Source organism: Cololabis saira, chromosome 23 (genome assembly GCF_033807715.1).
Source record: "Cololabis saira isolate AMF1-May2022 chromosome 23, fColSai1.1, whole genome shotgun sequence".
Classification (NCBI taxonomy): Eukaryota; Metazoa; Chordata; class Actinopteri; order Beloniformes; family Belonidae; genus Cololabis; species Cololabis saira.
The window spans coordinates 12,073,005-12,089,777 of record NC_084609.1 but is presented as its reverse complement, the minus strand read 5'-3'; the positions used below and the strand labels follow the sequence as shown (position 1 = coordinate 12,089,777).

Here is a 16,773-nt window from a genome sequence, read left to right as displayed (position 1 = left end):
ACTGTCGTCATTTCATGAATACAAAGGCAAGACTTGTGAATTAAGTAAAAATAATAAATAAATTAAATAAAATAATTAAACCACTGTTTCCACATAATGCCTGCAGGCAGAATTATTAGTCGTTTTAAATTTACACTCATTACAGCAACTGCAAATCTCCTGATCTAACCTTACTGGGAGACTTTAGCGGTTTGATTGGCACAGATTATCACCGACTTCACTTTTTCGTTGGCTTTAATCTTGCATTTTTTATGACTGACTGAAGTTTGATGATTAAATTATGTGCATAAAGCAAAAGTAGAGAAAAAAAAATCATGTCTCACCTGTCAATCAGGTCAGGGGGTAGTAATTTAAACTCGAGCATGCTTAGATATTTGACAGTTCAACCAAGCTGGTACCGTCTTATTTAAATTTCTAAACAGAACCCTAATGATCTTAGAGGGATCCAAATGAATAAATCCAAACACATGAAAGCAGACGGAAGTAATTATACGGATTTCTCATTTTAACATGATTAAACACAAATTATTTTAATCAGCCGGGGTGAAGAATGGCTTTCATCTTCATGTGTCTGCTTAAAAATTCCATTATCATAGTCAATATTTCAGCGCCGGATTACATCACCGCACGTTTAATTACTGTCATGGTCCACAAAGGGCGAGTCATGAGTCATCGTTTTAATTGCGTGCTTGGTCATGGCCTGTGAGTAAGTTTGCTGGTCGCAAATTTGGTAAGTTTAAGGGAATTATGCAGCTCTCCCTGTCTGTAACGTGCAGCTGACATGATACAGCAGCTGTCTGCTGTGTAGATGAGATATTTCATTGTAATTTTGAGGCAGCAGCTTTGATCTTGGAACGGAGGCTTTCACCCAGCCAGGATCCCTTCATGCTTAAGTCACAGTGCCTCACCTCCCTATGATGAATGTGTCCCGCAGTGAAAAAAACAACTTTCTTTTTGCTTCCTCTCCCTTCCAAAATTCTGGCTCCAAAGATAAAGGCTCAGTGCTGGACAAGAAAACATATCTTTGTTAGATACGGAATCAATACTGTTATTGGATCGTTGGAAAGCCATCGACCTTGAATGTTTGTGCGAGCAAACCCCACAGATCTTCGTGCGGATTAGTCCACTTGGCGGTTTCGCCGTCCCAGATCAAATAGGCTGCAATATTTTCCATATTAAAGAAAATTGATTTATAAATTCAATCTCTTGAGTTTATATTGTTGTTGTTGTTGTTCGTCGGCTTACCACATTGACAACCACGGAAGCAGTAATTCCTCTGACTTTGAAAATGTCATCTATGATGTTTTCAGTTATAATAATTGATTAGTCAACAGCAAGTTTATTTGTATACAAAGTTTCATCTAGAAGACAATTTAAAGTGAGGTACATAAAAACATTAGAAATTGGAAGGTATAAATTTGTTCGTAAATGGCAATCTTTCGTAGATTATTTGAACTCATTGAAGACTCTACCCACCGACTGATCCCTCCCCCTTACCTTAATTTTCCTTTCATTTCTTTAATTTATTTATCTGTTTTGATTATTGTTATTTATGCTGCATTTTATGCTTTTTTTTATTATTTCCATTTAATGGGATATTAGTGATGGGCATTTGTATTTATCACTGCATTTGTTTTTGTATGCTGCATTTGCTCATCCATTACTCTCCTCCATTGTTCATTTGTTGCTCATCTGTTTATTTTTTATTTAACTCTACAGAGACTCTGTTCTTAGTTCTGTGTTTATAAAAAAAAAAAAAAAAAAAAAAAGGGACAATGTATAATGCATAATTCGTATTTTTGATTATTTGTGTCCATGTTGTCATTGTATGTTTTTTTTCTAAAAAGATCAATAAAAAAAAAAGAAAAAAAAAAGAAATTGGAAGGTATAAAAAGTACAGCATAAAAAACTGAAGAGAGAAAGAGATAAGTTAAAAAATAATTAAACAGGTGAAATGCAAGAAAATTAAGTTGCAGTGCATTGTGGGAGATTACTGAAATGCAGCCAAAAATAAAAAGGTTTTCAGCGTGGATTTAAGCAGTTTAGAATGTTAGCAGCCCTGATGCATTCTGGGAGTTTGTTCCTCAGGTGAGGAGCATAAAAGCTGAACGCTGCCTCGCTATGCCTGACCCTGCGGACCTGAGGGTTCTGGTTGGTTCATCATGGACCAGGAGGTCAGAGATGTCATTTGGCCCTAGACAATTCAGAGATTTATAAACCAACAGCAGAATTTTAAAATCTATTCTGTGACAGACAGGAAGTCAGTCTAAAGATGGAGTTACACGGTCCACTTGCTTGAGTGAGATTTCGGGTAGTAGCGCTCTGGACTAACTGCAGCTGTTTGATGGATTTTTTTAGGGAAACCCGTGAGAACTGCGTTACAGGGGAAACGTTTTTCTAAGTCCTGCTGAGACATCAGTCCTTTAATCCTCTATATGTCTTAAATGGCTGTTAAAATTCAGGTCAGAGTCCAGAACCGTTCCCAGATTTCTGGCTTGGCTCTTAGTTTTTAACTTCACTGCTTGAAGCTCAGTGCTGACTTTGAATCTTGCGTTCTTGGCTCATAACGCTATTATTTCTGTTTTATAAACCACAGTGAAATATATTAACGGGACTCTTTTTCATAGTTCTGTAAATCTGGTTTACCACTTCGGCTAAATGATTCAGGGAAGATATCACATTGAAATGTACACATACTTTGATCACGATTAGATTGCTTTTTATCAAACTCAAATCCAAAATTTCATCTGAATTAGAATCTTGACGTGTTGAAGTATTACCATCCATGTGACCCATCTGGTAAACATTAGAGCATGATGTTTGCATGTAGTGATTCTTAACTGAAAGTCGTCAACAGTTAAGTGACCCATGTACGGCTCACTTATCATGCTTGAACATAGACTGGTTATTCTGGCATAAAACTCAACATTTTTAAGCTTCATAAAACCTTTTTTTTATTAATACATTTTGTGAAAAAAATAGGCAAACATTTACCCACATGTGAGGAGAAACAGCATTTTAAGAGTTCGTAAAACTGTCCAAATGCACATTTAGTCGGTGTTGATGGACAGTTTAGCCTAAATGTGTTTATCTCCCTGTGCCTCCATGTAGTGATTTCATTGAGTGACATTATCACAAACCAATCAGAAATCATTCTTTCTTTCTTTAACGTTGCATAAACATCATCTTTAGTTTTACATTACATTCGGAGAGGACCTACTGCACGCTTTGAGCCTTCTTCAGACGTGCTGCATATTGTAAAATATAACTGTTGCCTTTGAGATTTACTAATTGCACAATTCAAAAATGATGACTTGATTTGAATTTGATTAGTTGACCGGCACTGCTTACCAATGACCTTTAAATGGCACACACGGTCTTTAAAGATGGGAGCAAACCTGCCATTAATTAGAGAATAATTAATGAGGATAGTTGTCCTCGCTTCAGAGGTGACGTAGGGGGTATTAAAGTCATCTGGGTCTGCTATGGTTGTCCATCCAACCCCAGAATATGGGCAGACCTACGGTATAATGTGGGTGATTGGTTGGTAATGGCTTTGTAGAAAATGGGTATCATTAAAGATTAAGGAAGGAAGGAAGGAAGGAAGGAAGGGAGGAAGGGAGGAAGGGAGGAAGGAAGGAAGGGAGAAAAGATGGAAGGGAGGAAAGAAGAAAAGATGGAAGGGAGGAAAGAAGGAAGGAAGGAAGGGAGAAAAGATGGAAGGGAGGAAAGAAGGAAGGAAGGAAGGGAGAAAAGATGGAAGGGAGGAAAGAAGGAAGGAAGGAAGGGAGAAAAGACGGAAGGGAGGAAAGAAGGAAGGAAGGAAGGGAGAAAAGGAAAGAATGGAGGGAGGAAGGAATGGAGAAAAGGAAAGAAATAAGAGAGGGAAGAAGGAAGGAAGTAGGAAAGGGAGTAAGGAAGGGAGAAAAGATGGAAGGGAGAAAGGAATGGATAAAAAGAAAGAAAGGGAAGGAAGAAGAAAGGAATGGATAAAATAAGGAAAGAAGGAAAGAAAAGCAAAGAAGGTAATAAAGGAAAAGAATGATGGAAGGGAGGTAGGAAGAAAAAGGAGTAAAGGTGTAAAAGAGGAAAGGAAGAAGGAAGGAGCGAGCAGGAGGAAAGAAGGATAGAAGAATTGGGTCATTTTGACCCAAAGACAACACAAGGGTTAACATCAACAAAATGGTGTGGTAGAGGGAGCATCATGATCTAGGCAGGACTTGAGGGGGTTAAAATTGGTCGTATGCACAGAACCAAACACTGGGAACTATGCAATTATATATACATGGACTAAAACTTCAAGCAGCCTGTACATGTTGAACTGATCTCTGCAGCTTTATTGTTTCAAACCACTGAACATTAGAACATTACAAATCTTAGTCCTCCTCCTCCTCTTCCCCGTTCGCGCTCAAGCACCAAAACAAAATCCTATCGCATTTTGTGCCTGTCTGAGGCAGGTGATTTATTGAGTTTGGAGGGGGAAAAAACACCTCTGGCGCCGTTCTGAAATCTGTCTAGATGTGTGAATCCCATCGGTTCCTCCACCTCCTGCTAAACGTAATAACTGGCAGCTGGCAGCCACTGCTGCGGTCCAAACGTGTTCACTACTTTTTCATGGTAGAATGGGTTGCTCCCCGTCCTTCTTCTTGTTTTCTCTTTTATGTGTCAGATCCTCTTTGACTTCAAATGGTTGAGTAAAAGAGCTACTGCAATGCTGTCAAAACATACATTTCCCAACACGTATCAATTATAAATATTTCAAACGTTGTCTGTGCTCATTTTGAGGGAGAGAAGCGCCAACAGCAGTTTCTTCTGTTTTCTACTGCTTGTTTTGGTGGTTAAAGAAGAAAATCTCTTCCCTCTCTATAAAATTTTGATCTGAAAATATTCTAGTAACATGACAGAACTACTGTTACTACTTTACTGTTGAATATATAACAGTAATTCAATATTATCATATCACAATGACAATAAAGACAATTCTGATTCTGATTCTGACAAGTAGAGCTTTTCACAAAAGTCAATTATGTTATTCTATAATACCTTATTTGCCTCCCATATTTATATAATTGTTGCTGCTGCAGTTTTTGTTTGATTCAAATAGTTTCCCCAAAACACAGTAATTCCATCAGACGGATTTTGTGATCAAATTATTCCTTTCTTTGAAAATGAAGAGGGCAATTTGCTTGTAGTAGTGTGATTTTTCTTGTTTTTGTTTAGTTTCTTTGGGGAGTTTAATAGCAACCAAATGCTTTTGGTTGTGTATTCATATATTTAATCTGTGTATAAAAACCACTCAAGTTTATTTGTATTACTCTCAGTAGTATTGTAGCGTATGATACTGGTACTGGCCACATGGGGGAAGTATATTGCAATAAAGTTGATGTGTGACACAATGAAGTGCACTTCTAGTAGGATAAAAATGTGTTGGACTCTTCCCCATCATTATTCCAGTATTACTGGTGTTTTTTTGTCAACAGACTTCAAATGGACAAAACCAGCAGGCCCGGCAACCTGCTGGAACCCGCTGGAACACGAGTGCCTTATTTCAGTCACAGTTAGCCAGTTTAGCTTGGATCACTCAGCTTATGCTACCTTATGATGCTGATTAACATCAATTTGCATTCATTCTGATCAAATTTGTCCAAACATTGTCATTTCAAGTGTGGCTACTGGCTACCAAAACTACGTCCAAAACAAGTGCTGCCAGAGTGGAAACGAGGGCTAGCAGAGCCCCGTTGGGACCGGTGGTTGCTCTCCTGCTGCTACTGCGTCGCGGGCTGATGTGCTGCAGGTCCGGGCAGACTTCCACACGGTGGTCTCTGGTTCCTTCAGCCCATCCGTGCCAGAGGAAGTGCAGAGCTGCGTGTGAACATTCGCAGCTGGTGCTCCGGTTTAGCCAACCCACTGATACCTGACGCACAGTTAGCACAAGCTGCCTGCTGCTCAGCTCGGCCAAGCCAACCCACAACCACTCACTAAGATTAGCCCCCAGTGGTTTGTTTGATTAACTTCAGCTTTTCTTATTTCCATCTTTGCTTCAACCTAGAAGTTGGAATGCTTGGTCATCAGAGCAGATTTACGTGGTTTAGAGGTGTTATTGCAGCATTAAGTGGCTTTAACGGAAAATGCACCTAGCAGTAAACGTTAGAGTGCCGTTAAATTGTCCTGCTTTGACCACTTTCCCTCATCTTGCAAGCAATCTAAAGAGAAAATAACCCAGTCAATGGAAATCTCCCCACGAAACCCCTATAATCTCCTCCAGCTTTAAATTGCATCACTGCGTGTCAGTTTTTCCTCACACGTTTAGTATACATCTATTAAGATTTTATATCCCTCTCTCGACTTGTTTGGATGCCATGCTTTTTCGTCACCTCAAAGATTTAACAATCAATCAATAGTGCAGTTGCTCATAAATCTTTTCAGCTGCAAGCGTCTGATCCTGGAATGTAATATTCAGTAGCTGGAAGCTGTAATCGATGGGGAGAGTGTGTGCTCTGTGAGCAACGGGGGGGAAGAGAGCGGCACACTAAATGTTTTAAGTAGAATAGTGCCAGTACTGGGCTTGTGTGTCCCTTTATGTTGAATCCAGGACAAAGTTAAATATATATACTGAATATTTTGTATTTTGGTCATTTCAAAATGTGCACTGGACTGAGATTACAATAAAAATAAATACTGGATTTCCACCTTGGAGGTACCTCTGCCACAATAACTCGTGAATGTGGAGCAGGTGTATGATCAGTGTATCACTCGTGTTCGACGATGCATCGTCCACTTCATTATCTTTGACATCATCTCCCTCCACTGGAAGCAATTCATCAACTGTGTGAGACACGCACCTTTCCGAAGGCTAAAAACGGCTCGGGGGTTTGGTTCGTGGCGGCACACCATCCCTGCAGGGCTCCATCTGCCTCGCGGCCAATAAGCAATCAATTCTGATTGGTAAGCAGTCATACAGAAGTGCCAGCATCAGTCTCTCATGCGACCGGAGCTCATTTTGGTGCGAAAAAAAGAAAAAAATAATCATTCTGAATAAAGTGCAGGGTCAGGTGAACCAAAGCAGACTCAGAGTTTGCATGAAGGGAGGTCACAGCCTGAAGATTGCGCCTCGTCCTCTGAGAATTTTCCCTTAATGACACAAACAAATTGCTTTGCATCACCTAGACGAGTGTTTAATTCTCTTTTTGTCATCAGCCGTGCCATGATACATTTCCACCTGGATGAAAATATTTAATAGTGCCAACAAGCTTAGTGGGATGGATTGCTTTTTCTTATACAGAGCAGAAGTGATGTGTGTGCTTGTTGTTCCCATGTGCAACGGGCTCAGTCATTAGTCAGCCTCCGTCAGCCGTCCCATGTGCCGATTCATCAGCCCAGACGTAACACCTTATTGCTTTTTTAAACCTGCTCATTATTCCACCTTTACTTTTATGATCTTGTGTGTAATTCTCTTTTCACACACGCCGAGACACCCCTCGCCGGATCCCACACACCCGAGACACGGTTGCATTCATAAACTCCCTTCGAGCCACCTGATGGCGCCGGCAGCCCGACCCACTTATTCACACGTGAGAATATGTCTGCCGCTTTTAAAAGCTCCACAATTATCGGTGCTGCTATTTTAAGACCAAAATGCCATTGGTAGGGGGTTGGAGAGGGCACGCGATGAAGGTTGCTGATGTCATGGGGTGTTGCCTGGCAACAAATGTGTGTTTCCAGTTGGAAGATTTTTGGCTGGGGGGGGCTGTTGATGGTTGGACCTATAATGTTTCAGAAGCTTCTCTCTCTCTGTGACTTTCTCTCCTTTTGTCTTACTTTTCATTTCTCTTGGCCAAATAGCAGATGCCGTTTAAACATTAAACACGTTAATGAGGTCATCAAAGGAAAAGAAAAAAAAAACGGACTCTCGAAGCAGTTATCTTCCCTACGTTGTATAATTGATAATTTTTCTGCTTAGTCATTGCTAAAGCCAGGCGCTTCCTTTCAGAAGGTCTACCAAGGGCAGTTTTACAGCCTCTGTAAAAACATCATCTCGCTGAAGAAAAATGGGCTTTTAACAGCGAAGTGTTCAGTAATTCAGTAGACAACAGAAAAAAAGGGAGTCACAGTGTTCCCCACAGAATTAAAATATACTTATTATGGTTGGTGGGGGTGAAGTTATGATTTTCACATGCAAAGAGCCTTCAGCCTGTAATTTCCAGTGAATACTTCAGCATTAGTCCCATATTGTATGTTTGATTAGGACAGTATAGGCTCTATATAACTATTTCCCTTCTACTGGTCCCTCAGGGAAACATCCTGGTCTCCCAGCTCCTCTGCTTAAGACACAAATACATTTCTTGACTGTAATTTGTTCTTAAATCATGTCAGTGTTGCGCTCCTGCCCACCTCTGGGAGATGGATGGAAGTCTCATCTTTGTTTTGCATGTTAATGAAATCCCCCCCCCCAAAAAAACCAAGTTACATTACACTGTCGCCGAGAGAGCCGTGCAGGTGCCGTGGCTGCTATAATTACATCTCTGAGAGCTGGGGTGCCACATTTGTGTTATCTCGTTGTTTACTGGGGGTTGTTGTCATCGGCTTCCTAATCTGTGAATTCGCACGGCATTCTTTTTCCAGCCATTGTTGCTTTTGTCTCAGGGTTTAAGGCACAAAACGTGGGTTCTTCATTTGCAAGTTAAACAGCGAATTTGTATGCATAAACTTGGCTCTCGGCGAAAGAGCCAATGTGGCGGAGAATTGATAAGGGAGTAAATGTTTTTGTGTTGATGGAATGAAATCACCCCTTCAAGAGTTGCAGCAGTAAATCAAATGTGTGCACGTGTCGTGTTATGTTAGATTTCTCATCTCTGTCGCACACCGGTCACTCGTAGGTAGCGTCACTAATCTTTTACATTCTTTTTCATGCTGTTGAATCAGAAAGACCTGACGAACCCCATTTGCAGCTGTGTTTGAATTGAATTACAGTATAAATTAAGACTAAATATCAAGAAACATAATATGTCTTAAGGTGGAATTGTAGTAGAGCAGAATGTGGTTGAAATGTCCTGAGATTTTGCTGCGCTAAGCTGTTTGGTTTGTAGTCGGGCAAGAAAGTACCAATGGACTCACCATACACTGCTTCTGGATGGCATTTGATAGAATCAACTAACAAAGCATGTGACATCAGCAGGGAGACAACCAGACTAGTATCAACCAATCCCATCCAACACGGATCGTGTAGTGCAGGGGTCAGCAACCCAAAATGTTGAAAGAGCCATATTGGACCAAAAACACAAAAAACAAATATGTCTAGAGCCGCAAAAAATGAAAAGTCTTGTATATAAGCCTTAGCATGAAGGCAACACATGCTGTATGTATCTATATTAGTTATAACTGGGGGAAGATTTAGTTTTTCATTATGCACTTTGAGAAACAAGTCGAAATGTCGAGAAAAAAGTCGAAATTTCGAGAAAAAAGTCGAAATGTTGATAAAAAAGTCGAAATGTCGACATTAAAAAGGAAAGGAAAAAGGAAGAAAAAAAAAGAAAAAGGAAGAAAAGAAAAAAAAGGAAAAAAAAGAGAAAAAAAGAGAAAAAAGGGAAAAAAAAGAAGAAAAAAAAGGAAAAAAGAAAAAAAAAAGGAAAAAAAGGTCAAACATTTTTGAAAAAGCTCCAGGGGCCACTAGGGCGGCGCTAAAGAGCCGCATGCGGCTCTAGAGCCGCGGATTGCCGACCCCTGGTGTAGTGGAATAGCAACGCAGCTGAATGGTTGTTCTTCCAAAGGTGTAATCTACATTTCTGCAGCCAGTTTGGTGCTTTCGGACGTTGGCTTTTGGATGCTCTTGTATAAGTCGTCACATAAAGGCCCCACCTCACCGCGATGGGTTCAGCACTTTCTGAGGAAATGGCAGTAAATGGGAGGAGGGGTAGCCGACCGATTTCACGAGACGGGAGGGAGTACGCAGCTGGCCAGGCCACCATATACGGAGCACAGACGCTCTCCTTCACACCTGCATGTCCAGGTGTGCACCATCTGTGTCCCTGTCAGCAGGGTAGAGAGGTGTTGCTGTCCAACATTCGTTTGTGCATCACTATCTTGGTTGAGCTACCACTTGAGTCCCTGCGACTGCGCCGGTGTGATTAACAGAACTAATCTCAGAACTACTGTATGTTGCATGTTTTGTTTTCCTGTCAGTGTTGAGCAAAATACACATTCCAGGTTTTGTGCTGCTTTCTGTTTTTATAGTCTTGATTACCATTTAACCGAGGCAAATAACAGGCTCTATTAAAAGAAAAAGCAACATGAGGGAAGAGGGGGAAAGAAAAACACTGATAAAGCAGCCAGCATTCTGTTGTTGTCGTGTTGTTGTTTTCTTCCCCTCCCACACCACATCTGTCTTTCAGAACGGTTAGGGTTAGCCTTTTAAGCTTCTGACCAAGTTACCTAAGCATCCAGGCGTCACTAAGGCGATCTGAAGAGCTACTTTGGATGCGAACGAGAAAAACACCCACTTCGGAGCAACTCAATGAGAATAGAGAACAGCCTGAATAATTAAAAAAAGATCTACTCAACAGGATAGAGTCAATTATTTCTTATAGTGAATTAAAAAAAGGAACATACAAGCTCCACTGAGTGGTTCTAAATACTTCTAGTGGACGAATGAGGTCGTTCTGCAGGTATTTTTTGACAGTGTTTCATTGCGACGTGTTCAAGTCCTTGCAGGAGTGTTGTTTTTTCACACTGACAGCCCTCTAAAGTTTTTCAGATGGATTTAGGTCAGTACTTGCATGCTGAGCACTTGTAAACTCCCATTCAGTCGGTCTTTGTGTCGCCCGATTTCGGTTCTCGTCACACTGAAAGTCCCAGGAACCCAAGATCTTCCCTCTTATCTATTTATTTCAACACTAGGTGTAACATTTTGCTTTGAAACGACTCAGTATTTTTCCACTTTAATCATTCCTCGGAAACATTCGTACAGTGTATTCAGCAGTCTTTATATTTGACAGTATTAACAGTGTTCCTAACATGTTATTTAACTGCGTGGGTCATATAAGACTATGGAATTATTTACAAAAGAAAACATTAGTCTTACCATTTTAAAAAAAAATTGCTCTGGGTACTTTTGAATTAATCAAACATTTACCTGTAATTATGCTCATGATTCACTTTTCTAATTTTTCTAATTTTAAGATTTTTATGAAATTATTATGATAAAACAAATGTTTTTATCTGTTTAAATGTCTATATCCATTTATATCTAATCGTACTTGAATGTTACATTTGTCCTTGTATTTTAGAGTTCATAATAGTGTGAACCTTTAATGACGATTGCTGCTGATATATATATATATATATATATATATATATATATATATATATATATTTATATATATATATATATATATATATATATATATATTCTAACAGAAACATCTGGGAACCAGCCATTTGGCTGCCCCCATTCAGATGTATATATGATTTTTTGTTTTACTTTTTCTTTATTTCTTTTCAGGTGACTAAGAAAACTAAAAAAGCCTGTTTTGGCGAGTAAACTCTTGAAAAACCGGTGTAATATCTGCAGTGTTTCAACCTGGTTAATATACATGTATCTAAAGAGTATCATGTATAATTTCCTTCCAGAGATTATTCGTATTCTTTTGAGCCCTGCTTCCACAGCTAGCTTGCCTTAAAAATATATATATTTTTCAAAATTACATCCTTGACTATTTACTTTTGTCTGCCTATCAATTCATAATGAGTTTGTTTTGTTTTTTTCAAACCCCCCTACCCCATTCCCCCCCTGAAAAACAGCTTCCTTGCCTGAGGCACTCTCAACTCTCATGTATCATCTCATGTAATTAAATCAGTGTATCCAGCTATTCAAGAAAAAAAAACAGAAATCCTCTGGACTTATGAGTGTGCTGGTTTCCTTTGGGTTTTCCTGATTCATGTTAAAATATTGGACTTGAAATAAAAATGAGTCCCTTTGCTCTCTTTCAGTGGACGTTGCCCATCTTAGATAAAGAAGCCGCGAATAAAACTTTTTGAGATGTGGCATTTTTGTTTTTCTAGCATTGAGCGGGGCTGTTGAATAATGCCTTTTTAATCGTAAAATGTACCACTGTATTGCTGACGTTGCTATTCCAGCGTGTTGTCTAACAATCCCTCTGTCCCTGAACTCATTCATCATTACTCAAACTTCCTTTGACTGGGCAAACTCAGCGCCAACAGGCCAAAGGAAGATTGATTTGTTTGTGTACAGAAGGAAGGAGAGTGTGAAGGAGGAAGTAGGAGTCAAAGAAAATGGAAAAGGCAGTGGTCTTAGCTGAGAGAGACTTTAGTCAAAATGTGTGTGTGTGTGACTCACACCAACAACTCGATAAGCCTATAGTCACACAGCTTGAAGTTTGTTTACTTAACTTCACCCTGCATTTGAGTTCATTTCTTTTCAGCCGTGTATTTCATGTTTGCTGATTTTGTTCTTTTTACTCAGCATACTGTATCCTCCGATCAGTGTCATCAGGAATGTCACACATAAAAGCCAGGCACCATGTCACTTTCTCGTTCTAATAAATCCTCTATTTTTCGATCAGAAGGCTCCCTCTCCCTCCAGCGAGTGATTTTGGTTCTTAGCTTCATGATCCATAGGCAGACAGTATCTCCATCGCCATCTGACAAGCACAAACAGCTAATCTATTTTATTCCCTGTGATGACCGGCGGTATTGGTCTGTGTTTCCTCCTCTGTTAGCCTGTCAAGGTGTCCTCGACAACTGGGATGTCAGATCTGTCTGGAGGCAGTAACACGGGGTTACGCAGCATGATAAGCTGCTCGCATGTGAAAACGACGGCCCACTCGGCCTCCGCATGAGTTTGATGGGATAAATCAAGGACCAACATTCCAACTTCTGGGTTTAAGCTAACATGGAAGTACATTCTTCAACTGACCCCTGGGGGCTGATTTCAAAACCTTGTCACACTCCGTTAACTCACACGATAGTGTTCAACTTTGTCGTTACAAAACCAACTCCAGGTAATTAGCGCTCGGCTCTGTATTGACTTCTAAACATAGCTCCTGAGCTGTGAATGAAGAACTAATAGAGCATAGTTATTCATGTTTTAAAGAGAATGTGTTTCGTTGCGCTGTTAATTTTATTAGCATGCTGCCATAGCTGTGGATAGGCCCATTAGGGTTCGAGGATAAAGTTAAGCTAGGAGCAGGCTTGTGCTCAGTGACCACAGGTAATTTTTTTATGTTGCCACCAAAACGCCATTTGAAACTCCTCTAATGTGGATTTCCTTCAGGACCAGGCTGGGACCTAGACTGCCTGAATGTGTCTGGTTACAAAAGGCCCCCTACCTGGGTTAGCCCTGTCATCCAGTATCATTATTACTACTACTACTCTCAAGTTTTCTTAATTTTTTTTTATTTAATATTGTCAAGGATATTCAGTACTCAGGTTGTATCTGAATGTCGGAGACATTTTCAAAAGGCTACTCCTACACAGCTGATTTGTGGCTAGTTCATCAATAAACAGTAGTTAATAAAGTATCAGTGGAATTCCAGCTAGTATGTACCCTAGCCTAACAGGCACCGTGCTATCCGAGGATTGGAGCAGCTAAAACCGTTGTAGCTACAGTTGCTACAGAGCTGAGTGGAACCAAACTTCAACTGTTGACCAGTTGGTTAGCTACAACAAGCTAATAACATAACCAGTTGAATGTAATAGCTGCAGTTAAAGCAGCACAGCAAAATAATGAATGAATTATGTTACAATATAATGAAATGCTGCTATCTAATATTAAACTGCTACTTAGTGGTACACATTAAGTTGTATTTCAAAAAATATTTCTTAGCTTTGAGTAAAATATTGTAATGGTAATTTTTAGCGTACATCATTGTATAGAGGTGACGTTATATCCTCTTGGTTGAGAGTGAACTTAAGGTTGCATCCTTGACCCTGGTTCTCCGTTAGCCTGAGATACCAGTTAGGGCTGGGTGATAGGGACCAACAGTCATATCTCGATATTTTCTAGCTGAATGGCGATACTCGATATATATTGATATTTTTTCTGTGACATAATTGGGGTTTCCCCCAAAGCATTATGGCATAGCATCTCTGTTAGCTTCATTTTTTTCTGAGGCAAACCCTTAAAAAAACAGTCAGTTTTAATACAATGCCTCGTGCCAAATGTCACACAGGTTCCTTTATTAACAGAGGTCTGCACAATATCAAAATGTATAAAACAAATGAAATAAAAATAAACTGCCTGCATATATAGAATAAAAATGCTTCTTGAATAAAATAAAACAAATATCCCTTTCCTGCATAACAATTAAATTAAAATACACTGTGCAATTGATACAATGTAGACAGTAACAGGCAGACTTTTCCACTGAGGTTGACAGTTAAATAACCAAACATTTGTGCAAATCTCAAATAAAACATTCAAGTCAATTTGTCACAAAATAAGCTATATCAAAATCATAAAAAAAAAAAAAATGTTTTAAATCGATATAAACGATATTGTCTCGTACCATCACGTTTGAAAATGTATTGATATATATTAAAATCTCGATATATCGCCCAGCCCTAATACCAGTTTATCCTCCTTGTATGAAAGAAGGGAAGAGAATGATGTTTTAAGTATCTGACTTGCTATCGTATATGTACTCAGAGGATGTTGCCTCATTTGGGCATCAGCTTCAGAAAACCAGTGTTAGATTGAAACTTCTATCTCACTTCCCTGTAACCTTCTTTGAAACGCGGTTCTTTTTATCCTTTCAGTATTCAAGCAAGTCCTAAATCAAATGATTTACTGATGCAACTAAATGTCATTGAGAAGTCTTTGCTTTGTGTTTGGATGAATCCCTGGAAGCTACACAGAGAGCTTTTACTTGTTGCACACCTCGTAAAATATCATGGGCCAAATGTAGGACTATATTCCATTTTCATTTGAGTTTTGAGGTTTACTGACTGACCCTGAATAATTCCCGGTAAACCCTGACTCTCGCTGTAAATTGAGAACTCTAATCTGCCCATGACAGTAATTCAGGATGGCTTTTCAAAGACTCTCATGGTGGTCTTCAGGCTCAGGCTCTTTCGGGTGTACTATTATTAATGATCAAGATATTTGATGCTCCTGAAGATAAAGAAAAAAGAGAGAGGTTCTCAGACAGAAATGGCACTGGCACCCCAGACATCATAGCCTACCATTACAACATAATGCAACGCATTTGTTGCTATATTTTTTATACGATGTTACTTGTTTCTGGATATTGTTGGTTTTATCATTGGAAATGAGTTTTTATATTATATAAGATATAGGAAATAGATTCTATTTTTCTATATCATTGTATTTAACCACTGCTTCTCCCGACCCTTGCTTTTCTGTCACATATGCAAGCAAGTTACGCATTACAGTTATGAAAACTATCTCCTTTTACTACTTTTATGGAAGCGATAGAATTAAATCATCCTATTTTGAATATGTTGTATCACTAAATTTTACATTTCACAATAAAAGCCCTGTTAAGAAAACCTTTGATGTTTCAGGAGGTATACGTGTGCAGTAACAGCTTTTTAAACTTGTAGTTTATTAGCCCGTTTGCTACTTTCTTTCATTTTCTTGCACATATTGTGGTTGGTCTCTGAAATCAACCACAAAAAAAGATTTTTTTCAATGCCATAAGAAAATACCAGGCAATAAAAACGCACAGGAATGTGTTGGCAGTCAGAAGATTCCCGTAGGAATTGATGGTCTACATGGAAACAACACAGATATGCAGATAAAAGATGCACGTGTTTGTGTGCACTGCCCCAGGTTTTGTTTCAGCAGAAATAAACAGTGTGGAAAATGACTATTGTAAAATTAATGAAAATTAGAAATAAAGGTCTCCTTCAGATTAAGGCCTGGCACTCGAAGCAGCAGGGTGGACCCGCTCTCATGTGTTGGCACCAGGACACCAGGCCACCCTCACCAACATTGTTTCTGATTGTTTGGTCGGAGACACTCGTCCCAGTGGCTCGCTGGAAGTCGTTATTTTAGGCCGCTAGCGGTGCTCAAAGAGCAGATATCAGTCCTGCTGATGGGTCATGGACTTTCTACGGCCCTGCCCAGCTCTCCTAGAGTATCTCCTCCTTACTCTTGAGTCTGTGCTGGGAGACACGGCAAACCTTCTGGCAGCGACACACGTTGAGTTGGACCGGCTGCGGGGGCTCTGTAGGGTGCAGGTGTTTCCTCGTGCTACCAGAAGTTCAAAACTAGTCAAAAACGGTCTTTAAAACCATTCCTGTTTGGGGGATCGTCTCATTGTTGCCAGTCTGGTGCACCTGGTGTTAATTTCATTAACACCGGAGTGACTGAAGCTGATTATCAGCCCCCTCCGCTACTTAACTGACCAAATCGATATCCCAGAAGTTTAATTGACTCGATGCTATGCTCTGATTAAAAAGTTTTCCTTTACGTTCTCGACAGCAGTGAATAAAGTGCCATCAGTGACATCCTTTGAATCTTGGAGAGAGAGGCTAATTTGTCACGGATGAACTAGTTCATCAGTTCAAAAGGCCGTGGCCGTTAAGCAGGGCTAAACTCTGCATCCCTCTGTTCCTGTGGCCAGGCTTTTCTTTCTTTTACCAATCCACTGAGTGAAAAGGAGGGCTGTCTCTCCACAGATGCTGATATCTGACTGCTCTCTTGTCCGATCCAGTCTGCCTCGTTGTAGTGGATTGATTTCGTTATTCCTCGGCCGGGTGGGCGAGCAGGCCTGCCGGGCGAGACTTGGCTGT

General features: G+C 39.9%; 1 protein-coding gene across 1 annotated transcript in view; it reads left to right on the top strand.

Moving 5' to 3' along the window:
* acss3 (acyl-CoA synthetase short chain family member 3) overlaps positions 1-16,773 on the top strand; it is a 42,027-nt gene that overhangs the window by 18,606 nt on the left and 6,648 nt on the right. The gene's annotated exons all lie outside the window — the stretch shown is intronic.